This window comes from Babylonia areolata, chromosome 24, assembly GCF_041734735.1.
Source record: "Babylonia areolata isolate BAREFJ2019XMU chromosome 24, ASM4173473v1, whole genome shotgun sequence".
In the NCBI taxonomy this organism is placed as follows: Eukaryota; Metazoa; Mollusca; class Gastropoda; order Neogastropoda; family Buccinidae; genus Babylonia; species Babylonia areolata.
In genome coordinates this window covers 42,699,225-42,711,781 of record NC_134899.1, presented here as the reverse complement: position 1 = coordinate 42,711,781, position 12,557 = coordinate 42,699,225, and the positions used below count along the sequence as shown (strand labels likewise).

The window sequence follows — 12,557 nt, the reverse complement described above, 5'->3', positions numbered from 1 at the left end:
CCCACACCAGGTCACGGAAACTGTTGTGGTCAGACTTTGACACCTGGGTGACACAGCAAAAAATCATGAGACAGGGAATGATCATGAAAGAAATGGTGTAAGAAAATAAGGAAACCACCACAAATGTTAAAAAAAAACACACTGAAAATGCATAACAAATACACTGGTATTTTGATCGTTATATACAGCTGGACCAGTTACTCACTAGGAATGTTAGATACAAACCAGAACTATGCCAAGGGCTGGGGATCACCCACCTATTTGCTTTCCCTCCTTTTCAGGACTTGCAGGGCTGATGAATCGACATACCTTTCTTCTTTTTCCTCTTCCTTTCAGTCCTCTGTTTTATATACCTCCAAAAAAAAGTTTGTACAAACAAATCACCTGTAACAGTTTCAAAGAGACTGTGAACTGAGATGTACACTACTACACAATGTCTACGTAAAAAAATAAGTTTTTAATAAAAAAAAAATTTTTTTAAAAGATGGCTGAACTACGCAAAAACCCAACAAGCTAGTCAGGCCTTGAAATCGCCCATGCAGGTTTAACACAAAACTAGCAACAACAAACAGCACACACACACACACACACACACACACACACAAACACACACAAACAAACAATAAACATCCAATAACACTTAAAATCAAAGTGAAGTTAAACAAAAGACAGAACCAAGATCATAACTCCTCCTCACTCACCTGGATGGCGTGGTCGTCCACACTCTGCAGCACCTGCCGATCGATGGCCTCCAGCGTGGGTTTCTGCTGGGGCGTGGAGGCGGGGCCGGGGGGCGGGGCCTCCCCCTTGTCCTTGGTCACCGTGGACAGCTGGAAGTCTTGGGGTGCTGCCGGTGGGGCCTGACCATGCTTCGCTTCTGCACCTCCAGGGGCTTCGTGCTGGCCGGGATGGCTGACTGCGCCACCACCGCCTGTCCCCGCACCAAGACGCATCGTTACGCATTGTTCGTTTTGATACAACTGTTGACGTACATTTTAGAAAATGTTATTATTAAACTTCTGTATTGATACAACTGTTAAAATACATTACTGGCACGAAAAAAGCATCATTAAACAAGTTTGTATCGATACAGCTTACATGTCTGTCAGTGTGTGTGTGTGTGTGTGTGTGTGTGTGTGCGTGCCTGAAATCTGATTGAATGAAACAGGAAATGAATTCAGCTCTTCCAGGTAGGCAGCCTGTTGTGCAAATGAGTAAACGTTTGTAAAGCGCTTAGAACTTGATGTCTGACCAAGGATAGACAAAATTTAAGTATCAATATCATTCATTCATTCAACTATGAATTTTTTTTTTTTTTTTTTTTTTTTTTTTACTTTTTAAATCTTTGTACTGATACAACAGTTAAATTACATAGTTTAAAACAAAAACAAATTTTCTTTTGATTACAACTGCTAAATTACTTCCTTGTATTGATAAACTGTCATAATGTGTGTATATATATATATATATATATTTTTTTTTTTTTAATCTTTTGTACTGAAAAAAAACTGTTAAAATACATTTAAAAAATAAATTTAAACAGTCCAACAGGCAAGTAAAAAAAAATGTTGCCAAAATTTCAGCTTCATTGGATGGCACCCAGGTTCAGAAGTGTTGGTGTGATATTCAGAGGTGTGTGTGTATGTGTGAATGTGTGTGTGTGTGTGGTGTGTGAAAAAACATTCCAATGTGGGGAAAAAAATCACCCTCTCTTCCTCCACATACATATACAACATAAGGTTGTTGCCCATTCCACAAATCTTTCAAGTGAAGACTGTGGTCTGATATGTGAAATGTTTGGAACAAGATCACAGCATTGCAAACAAAGCCAATGTAGATCCAAGGTGAATCCAGACTGACAACAACATTCAGCTTCTACAAAATACATGATATTTAGATACGTATAACACTTCAGCATTATTACATCAGCTTTCTTGTACAATTTAAAAAAAAAAAAAAAGTTTTTGGTCATGCCAAACTCAGTAAATCAGGGGGATTTTGGCAGACTTTCCAATATGACTTTTGTCAATGTAAGCTTGTCAATACAATGAAAGACAGTACACCAATTCACAAAATCCATGCTGCACAAAGTGTGTCATCTACAGTGAATGGGAACATTGATGTTTTCATTTTTTTTTTTTTTTTTACATTGACTACCAGTTCTTAAATCAACAACTTCCTTTCACGAAGTCCATTAAGTAATTTTCTTAGACTGTACTTCTATCTATTTCAAACATTCATCTTTTGATCCCACCATCCATCTGTTTACCGCAACTCACTACACAACTCCCCCTCATTGGTCTTTATTTTATTCATCTTCAAACAACATTCAGATGTAAAAATTAATTCTTTAACTGGATGTCTACAAACACCAGTATGCCAATAGGATTTGTGTTAGTTATAGACACAATACATTCCCAAGTGACATGAAGCTTGACAAAACTCACAGTAATAAAAATAACAGATAAAAAAGTACCAAATAATAAACAACACCTGTCATTAAAATTTAAAAAACATAAAGCAAACCGATCTTGTGTCAGTTGTTGAAACTATACATTCACACTAGACAAGAAGCATCACAAAAGTTGCACTGTTGTGACAAAAATAAACACGACTTGACAAAACTCATGGTGCTTTGACAAAAACAACATAACAATAAAATAAACAGTGTAACAGTTATAACAAATAAAATGTCAATAAGAAAAAAATCAATATAAGAAACTTCAATCAAGCTGCACCAAAAACAGAAATATGTTCAGTCCTGCAACACAAAACATGACACACTTTTCATGTGCCCAACGAAAAAATGACAAAAAATCTATCATTGTAATTTGTACAACACAAACAACGCTGCACACATTCGTTCTGTCAAATGGTAAGGCGGTTAAGGACTGAGTATAATCCAAACACAGGGATCTGCTTTATGGAGCTGGTACCCTATTTCCATTTGTTTTCATGCCGAATCTAGCGGTCATTAAATGAGATACAGGATAATATAATGTCACTTTCCATCACAAATAGGAGAATGGTGAACCTAAAATATAAGTGGATTTAAAAGTTTGGAACTGAGTCATCTGACGACAAGGAATATGTTAATACTCCTGAATAATGAATGGATCTAAGTATCCAAATGCAAAAGTCTGCACATTTGTGCATACTTTGTGTGTGTATATGTATGTGTGTGAGAGTGTGCGTGTGTGCGTGCGTGCTGATTTCAAATCAGACTTCAAACCAGTACTCCCATTTCTGTTTGTTGGTCCAAAACTGACCAGGCAGCTTTGTGAGCTGACTTCCATTCATTTTTGTGTGATGTCACAAGAAGGCAGAACAAACAGCTTGGAACAAAACAAACTCCAGATTTTTTGCTTTTTTTCTTTCTTTTTTTTTTTTTTTTTTAAATTTTTTTTTTAAAGGATGTGACAATAATGGCCAATAACAATGTCTCAGTCCATCATAAATTCAACCTCAGTACCTGTGGACCTTTGTTCTTGGACTTACCATCTTCGTAAACTGATCTGGAGAAAGCTGTGACCACTGTACAATTAACAAAGCAGCCAAACAAATCAGAGTCCACTCGACAACTGTGGCAATATGCATTTCTTTTCTGGCTCTATGGATTTTTTTTCTGGCTCTAAAAAAAGGCCTAACTGTTGCACAGAAAATTACCACTGGCAGGCTGAAGAGGGGAACACTGAACACATGCAATCTGTATCTACGAAAATGTGGTACACAACTACATCACTCCCATGTCTTTTCCTACAGGCCGTTTTTTTACATGTGTGTGTGTGTGTGTGTTTGTGACTGTGTGTGTGTGTGTGTGTGTGTGTGTGTGTGGCATTTTGTGTGCACGTGTATGGCTTTTCGTGTGTATGTGTGTGGCTTTGTGTGTGTGTGGCTTTTTGTGCGCATGTGTGTGTTTATCAAGCTCCATCCCAGCTGACGAAGGACACTGTGTGTGTAAAATACCAGTTGAAGAAGGGTCTAACTGACCTGCTGTGGCTGGCCCACATTCGTGTGGCCAGAACCTGGAGCGTAGGTGGGGTATCCCTGCCCTCGGACAGGGGCGTAGTTGGACATCACGGCCTGCTGACGACTATCCGGGACAGTACCATACAGATACTGCTGCTGCAGCAGCTCGGGTGGGGGTGGGGGTAGGGCGTCAGGGTTGTCGAGGTTAAGGTTAGCGGTGGCGTTATCCAGCTGTAAGGGGCACAACATGGCACTAGTCAAAAAAAAAAAAAAAAAAAAAAAAAGAAAACACCACTAGCATCTACAAGTGGACTTCACCTCGTTTTCACTGAAAGGGTCAGTTATATCACTCCTCTTCATACCAAAGGGTAAGGTAATTCACTTTTTTCATACCAAAGGGTAAATTCAGCCTTTTTTCACATCAAAGGGTGAGGTATTTCACTCTTCTTTATACAAAGGGTAAGGTATTTGTGAGTCATGCAAATTAATATGGGTTATTAGTCCATCAAAATGTCTGTTTTTCTTGGCCCCAATTCCTCTTTTCCAAGCATTTTCTCTACATACCCCAAAGCATATTTCTTAATGTGATCATCCAAAAGAAATTTTGTTGGAAGATTGTCCTGTTGACAAGACAGGATATGAACAAAGTCCACTTGCTTTCAATACATCTTTGCATCATGCAAAGTCTACACAGACACTATATGGTCTACGCAACGAATCCATGCTCATGAGGCAGCTGTAGTGCTGTCAATGTGATCAAGAATCAACAAACCAAACCATAACTTTATCAGACAACACTGTCTGCAGCACATAAATATTTAGCATGCAATTAAAAACGTTCTCCACACACCACTTGTACACCTCTGTGCACAAAAGAATATCAAGAAAATGTCTCTGATAAAACAATGACCTCTGTTCCCACATGCATGACATTCACAACTCTTGTTTCGACAGTCAAACTGAAAGACAATGCTGTCCTCACTTTCCAGAAACCCTGACAATCTGTGGGAGGTCAGTCGTGTCCAACTAGTAACATCACAACAACAGAGGAGGCAACTGCTGTCCGGACTATCTGGGCGAGATTTTCATTATAGTCGACAGTGCTTCCCCATACTACATCCTCACCCTCTCAGCCAAGAAGGGCTTTAGGACAGTCAGAGTTGGGTTGGTCCCCAAAGGCCAAATAACCCCAAAGGCTACAGCATTAAGAGCCAGTGGAATCTTGCCTCCTGGTTTGAGTCATAGTCCTTCACAAAAGACTAAGCTGTAAATGAATTCCAACTGCAGTGGAAAAACCACTGCTCACACAGCCCTCACTCTGCTGTTGGCCCAGCTGTAAGTTATGTCAATCTCTGATATAAGCCAAACGATGGGCAGGCTACACAATGTAGACATGTAGGTCCACACCACACACAAATACTGGCCAGACATTAGCAAAACAACCCACAGCTGAAGAGAAAGAATCACTACCGTGAACAAAGTTACGCAATGAGTCACCCTCCTCACTACCAGGTCACACATTTTCACCAATCAATAAAAGCCCATTGTAGCTCTTCCTTCACCCTCACCCTCAGGGCTGCACTGTGGCTACAGGTGGTGAGCCCTGGAATGTACAACAGCTGTTCCATTGTGTTCTGCAAGTCTTCAATGCACCACATGGGAGCAAGAACTCAATTCCCCAAATCAACACACAACAGCGTTCAGACTGCAGACGATGAAACATTCACTTGAAGAAACTCAATTCCCCAAATCAAAACAGAACAGCATAGAAAACTGCAGATGATGATCTTTTTTACACTTCAAACACATTCAGCAAGAGCCTGGCAGCTACAGGAAGATTCAACTCTGCTCAGTTCACTCAGCTAGCATGATCTATGTCTCCTCATCAACCACAATTTGCGAGGGCTACAGGTCTTTTCTTCCAGGTATACCTGGCAGGATTACATACATGCATTCAAGATACAAGTTGTAGGACTAAATCATGGTGTTTTAGACTGATTAATTTCACCATTTCAGGAGCATAAAATTAACTGAATCAACGAGAGGTAGAAGCTCACTCTCTTACTGCCTTCTGGCCTCTCATTTCACCTTTTATAAGTTATTTCATAAATCATAAACATACTGGTTAACTTCTTTTCCATTGTCCTTACCTGTCTTTCCTTCCTTGAACAGAATATTCTTATTTAATGGAATAGTGTGAAGTGACATCCCATTAGGAAGACAAGTTACTGCAAATATCTTGTGGGGAAAAATGTCAACAGGAACACGTTTTAGGGAGAGAAAAAAAAACACAAAAAAAAAAACACACACACAAAAACACATGGTGAAATTTACAATTTTTTTTTTACAAAAAAAAGGCTATTAAAAATTCAGCAATGTCAGGCAGGATAATTTCGGAAGTATCAGACACAAATGAAAAAAACCCAGAAGATTAAGTACAGCAACATAATCAAAAAAAAAAAAAGGAAAGGAAATTTGGGCTCCAATAATCAGTAACACAAAATCAAAGAACACATCTAAAATGCAACAGTAACTACAATAATAGGGTAAAGTGAAAAAACATCTCAGATGCAAACAGAACAGTGTATTATGTAAATTAAAAAAATAATAATAAAAAAAAAAAGAAGAAGAAATGAAGGACTGGCATTATAAAAAGGAATCAAAGTGAAACAGACAATTCATTCAAAGAGAATGGAGAAATCGAGGCTGTCAGCGCAAAGCACAGCAAAAACACCTACCCCAGCGGTTCCACCCGGGTATCCACCCGGAGCCTGCACGGTCCCTCCTTGTCCTCCATGGCGGCACGGCGCTCAGGGGACTCCTGGTAGAAGGCCTGCTGCTGCTCATTGGGCGTGGCGTAGTGCACGTAGTACTGGCAGATGTGGGTGTACGTGTCCCCATCCTTGGCCGGGTCGTTGCCGTACACTTCAATGCCGTACTCCCCCTTCGTGGGCAGGTTGGCCGTCACCTGGTCACCCACAAGCCAATTGTGCAGGTTCATAACTCACTCCGAACGATGAGCCCCGATCAAGGCCCAACTGTTTACAACTGTTCAGACGAAGGAGACCGATCTGGGCTTTAAAAAGTTTTGAATTTTTGGAGTGGCACCTCATCTGCATAATGATGTTATACTCTAAGATATCATAACTGACCTTTCCACTCTCCACTGTGACCAATAAATATAGAGTGTGTTGCTGCGCTCGTGAGCAGGAGAGTTATTTTCTAGGTGACTGGTTCATGTGAACTGTGTATGTCAACAATGGTGCCTGACCTTGTTTCTTCTCAGTCACAAGGCAGACAACAGAAGTAGACCATACAGCCCCATCATTACATTTTGAATTCAATATGTTTCAAATTGTGTGCTTTCCTGGATTCGTTTACAAGTCATCAGCGTGTGCAAATTTTGAACAAAAAATATGGATATTTCATCATCTCACTGGATGATAGCAAAAGAAGGGAGGAAGTTTTCTACTCTGTCCCCAACTGACTTATTATCTTACTGATCAGTCTGAAAGTTTTCAGTTCATGAATTCTAACATTTGTTTTTTGGCGATTTTATTTCTTACCCATCTGTGGGGAGAGTCAGGGGAGCTAACTGGCAGTACTGAGTGAGTTAAAAATGTAGCCCTGAAACAGGAGTATGGCTGCCTAAATGGTGGGGGTGAAAACAGTCATGCATGTAAAAGCCCACTTGCACATAGGAGTGAACATGGGACCAGCTGCCTACGAACACAGTTGAAGATTGATCATGTCACAGATTTTTCTCTCTCTCATGTTTCTCAATTAAAAAAAAAAAAAAAAAATTTTTTAATGTATTCCATGTGGTCTTAAAGCTGTTAACTTTTTTATATTTTTTTTATATATTTTTTTTTATAATACAATGTGACTTTCTCAAAGTATCAAACCCACCCTGCCAACCCACACACCACACAAACACCCACTCACACCCACACCCACATCCACCACTGACCTGAACCGTGTCCCCGGTGTCCTTCTCGTTGATGCACTTCTCCAGATCTTCGTCCTTCATGCCATTGCGTCGCAGCTTGCACAGCACGTAGGCCGGCTTGGTCTTCTTGAACTCCAGGTTAACACGGCCATCATCAGTGGTGACGATGCCATCAGGAGGGTTGGCCACCAGGCCCAGCTGATCCACAGCCACTCCAGGGCCCCAGGAGGAATCCGAACACGACGGCAGTGGGGCTGCATCCATGGAGGCAGCATCAGCAATGACCTGTCACAAACAACATTCGCTTTTGTAAAAACGAAAATGTCATGACTAAAAATGAACATCTTTATAGCAGCACATTCAACTGTGTGAGAACAAAAGAGGTATGACTAAAATGAACATCTTTAGAGCAGCAAGTTTCAACTGCGTGGTAACAAATGCAGTATGACTACAATGAATAATCTTCAGAGCATACAAAAAATTGTGATGTATTCTGACACATGAGAGAAATTCGTAATTAACCCACTGTACTGCCAAAGTCAGCAACAGCCAGACTCTCCCCCACTAAGACACTTTCAGGCCCATCAGAAACAATCAAGTCTCTCCCCCCCCCCCCACTAAACACACTTTCAGGCCCATCAGAAACAGTCAGACTCTCCTCCACTAAACACACATTCAGGCCCATCAGAAACAGTCAGACTCTCCCCCACTAAACACACTTTCAGGCCCATCAGAAACAGTCAGACTCTCCCCCACTAAACACACTTTCAGGCCCATCAGAAACAGTCAGACTCTCCCCCACTAAACACACTTTCAGGCTTCTCTGAAACAGTCAGACTCTCCCCCACTAAACAAACTTCCAGGCCCATCAGAAACAGTCAGACTCTCCTCCACTAAACACACTTTCAGGCCCATCAGAAACAGTCAGACTCTCCCCCACTAAACACACTTTCAGGCTTCTCTGAAACAGTCAGACTCTCCCCCACTAAACACACTTTCAGGCATATCAGGCCAACTAAACACACTTTCAGCCCCATCAGAAACAGTCAGACTCGCCCCAACTAAACACACTTTCAGGCATATCAGGCCAACACACTTTCAGCCCCATCAGAAAAAGTCAGACTCACCCCAACTAAACACACTTTCAGGCATATCAGGCCAACTAAACACACTTTCAGCCCCATCAGAAAAAGTCAAACTCTCCCCCACTAAACACACTTTCAGGCATATCAGGCCAACTAAACACACTTTCAGGCTTCTCAGAAACAGTCAGACTCTCCCCACTAAACATACTTTCAGGCATATCAGGCCAACTAAACACACTTTCAGGCTTCTCAGAAACAGTCAGACTCTCCCCCACTAAACACACTTTCAGGCATATCAGGCCAACTAAACACACTTTCAGACTTCTCAGAAACAGTCAGACTCTCCCCCACTAAACACACATTCAGGCATATCAGGCCAACTAAACACACTTTCAGGCTTCTCAGAAACAGTCAGACTCTCCCCCACTAAACACACATTCAGGCATATCAGGCCAACTAAACACTTTCAGGCCCCTCAGAAACAGTCAGACTCACCTTGTACTCGCAGGAGGCGGTGAAGATGTTCTTGACGCCCAGTTCCCCAGTCAGCAACTGGGCGAAGATGGTGAAGTAGTACTCCCCAGGGCAGGGCGCGCGGAACACAAAGGTTCCAGTCTGGTTCTGGCCGTGGTGCTGCAGGGCAAAGGTCTTCAGCCTCTGACCCTGGTACATCTCCTCCCCGGTCTTGGCGAAGGTGATCTTGTACGTGAAGTTGGTCGGCTTGCAGTAGCCCAGGGTCAGCGCAATGCGGCCTGCAAAAATTTGCAGAACACAGAATGCTTTATTAAAAAATGTCTTTATGCTGTCTGCCATAAGGAAGGAAGGAAGGGGAGGAAGGTGGCAGAATGGTTAAGACGCTCAGCTGCCAATACAGAGAGTCCGTGAGGGTGTGGGTTCGAATCCCGCTCTCGCCCTTTCTCCTAAGTTTGACTGGAAAATCAAACTGAGCGTCTAGTCTTTCGGATGAGACGATAAACCGAGGTCCCGTGTGCAGCACGCACTTGGCGCACTGAAAAAGAACCCATGGCAACGAGAGTGTTGTCCTCTGGCGAAATTACGTAAAATGAAATCCACTTTCATAGGTACACAAATATGTAAGCATGCACTCAAGGCCTGACTAAGCGCGTTGGGTTATGCTGCTGGTCAGGCATCTGCTCAACAGATGTGGTGTAGCGTGTATGGATTTGTCCGAAACGCAGTGACGCCTCCTTGAGAAAGTGAAACTGAAACTGAAACTGTCTGCCATCTAGAATTAACCTCAGACTATTTTCATGCTGGAAATCTTTTCAGATATCTTTTCTTCTTTTTTTTTTTCCAAACTCAAGAAATAAGTACATAAATGGAGGTACGTGTCAAGACTTTCACTTTCAAACTTGTCCTAAGTTGTCATTCTGCTGTACTGATGTGGCATTTACCATGGCATTGTTACACAGATGATGCTGAAAAGAAATATAACCTTCTATGCATGGGGAAAAAAAAAGAAGAAAACTTTATCCCAAGTCCTGTGTTCACCTTTCTGGATGGTGGGACGAAAAAAAGAAGAAAACTTTACACCAAATGCTCACCCTTCTTGGTTTCAACCACCCCGTTGTGGTGGGACACGAAGAACATGGCGCACTTGAAGAAGTAGGACTTGACGAGGGGAAGGTTCTCAAAGTCCTGCAGCATGATGGGCTGCACCAGCAGCTGCCACTCCTTGCGGTGTGCCCAGTGAGAGTAGATCAGCTGCTCTGGGTCCGTCAGGAAGTAGAAGTCATCATACTCATACACCTGTACAGCACAGAAAAGAGCTCCCATGTTAGTGGGATCATCAGGAAGAGTTGTCATCTCTCACCTGTGCATGAGAGAAAATAGCTCATATGTTACTGGGGTCAATAGGTAAAGAGATGTCATCGCACACCTGCGCATGAGATAAATAGCACCTATGTTACTGGGGTCAATAGGTAAAGAGATGTCATCGCACACCTGCGCATGAGAGAAAACAGCTCATATGTTACTGGTGTCAATAGGTAAAGAGATGTCATCGCACACCTGCGCATGAGAGAAAATAGCTCCTATGTAACTGGGTCAATAGGTAAAGAGATGTCATCGCCACCTGCGCGTGAGATAAAATAGCTCCTATGTTACTGGGGTCAATAGGTAAAGAGATGCCATCGCACACCTGCGCATGACAGAAAATAGCTCATATGTTACTGGGGTCAATAGGTAAAGAGATGTCATCGCACACCTGCGCGTGAGATAAAATAGCACCTATGTTACTGGGGTCAATAGGTAAAGAGATGTCATCGCACACCTGCGCATGAGAGAAAATAGCTCATATGTTACTGGGGTCAATAGGTAAAGAGATGTCATCGCACACCTGCGCATGAGAGAAAATAGCTCCTATGTTACTGGGGTCAATAGGTAAAGAGATGTCATCGCACACCTGCGCATGAGAGAAAATAGCTCCTATGTAACTGGGGTCAATAGGTAAAGAGATGTCATCGCCACCTGCGCATGAGATAAAAAGCTCCTATGTTACTGGGGTCAATAGGTAAGAGATGCCATCGCACACCTGCGCATGAGATAAAATAGCTCATATGTTACTGGGGTCAATAGGTAAAGAGATGTCATCACACACCTGCGCGCGAGATTAAATAGCTCCTATGTTACTGGGGTCAATAGGTAAAGAGATGTCATCGCACACCTGCGCATGAGATAAAATAGCTCCTATGTTACTGGGGTCAATAGGTAAAGAGATGCCATCGCACACCTGCGCATGAGATAAAATAGCTCCTATGTTACTGGGGTCAATAGGTAAAGAGATGTCATCGCCACCTGCGCGTGAGATAAAATAGCTCCTATGTTACTGGGGTCAATAGGTAAAGAGATGTCATCACACACCTGCGCACGAGATAAAATAGCTCCTATGTTACTGGGTCAATAGGTAAAGAGATGTCATCGCACACCTGCGCATGAGATAAAATAGCTCCTATGTTACTGGGGTCAATAGGTAAAGAGATGCCATCGCACACCTGCGCATGAGATAAAATAGCTCCTATGTTACTGGGGTCAATAGGTAAAGAGATGTCATCGCCACCTGCGCGTGAGATAAAATAGCTCCTATGTTACTGGGGTCAATAGGTAAAGAGATGCCATCGCACACCTGCGCATGAGATAAAATAGCTCATATGTTACTGGGGTCAATAGTAAAGAGATGTCATCGCACACCTGCGTGTGAGATAAAACAGCTTCTATATTACTGGGGTCAATAGTTAAAGGGATGTCATTGCACACCTGCGCATGAGATAAAATAGCTTTTATGTTACTGGGGTCAATAGTTGAAGGGATGTCATTGCACACCTGCATATGAGAGAAAACAGTTAGCATGTTAATCTGGTCAAAACAGTTCCTATGTTACTGGGGTCTATGGTCAAAGAGATATCATCGCACACCTGGGCATGAGAGAAAATAGTTAGCATGTTAATCAGATCAGAACAGTTCCTAAGTTACAGGGGTCATTAGGAAAGGACATGATGTTGCACACCTATGCATGAGGGAAAACAGTTCCCAGT

General features: G+C 42.2%; 1 protein-coding gene and 1 pseudogene across 2 annotated transcripts in view; both read right to left on the bottom strand.

The window, feature by feature from the left end:
* Positions 1–12,557, bottom strand: part of LOC143298637 (uncharacterized) — a 138,752-nt gene that overhangs the window by 87,638 nt on the left and 38,557 nt on the right. The window lies entirely within an intron of this gene.
* The window catches only part of LOC143299122 (uncharacterized), a 23,951-nt pseudogene that overhangs the window by 8,189 nt on the left and 3,205 nt on the right, over positions 1–12,557 (bottom strand). Inside the window, exons 3-9 of the transcript XR_013057477.1 lie at positions 10,569–10,773; positions 9,499–9,755; positions 7,940–8,203; positions 6,708–6,937; positions 3,991–4,200; positions 702–931; positions 6–43 (exon numbers count right to left, since the gene is read on the bottom strand). The product of XR_013057477.1 is annotated as an uncharacterized LOC143299122 (transcript). The remainder of the gene's footprint in view (positions 1–5; positions 44–701; positions 932–3,990; positions 4,201–6,707; positions 6,938–7,939; positions 8,204–9,498; positions 9,756–10,568; positions 10,774–12,557) is intronic.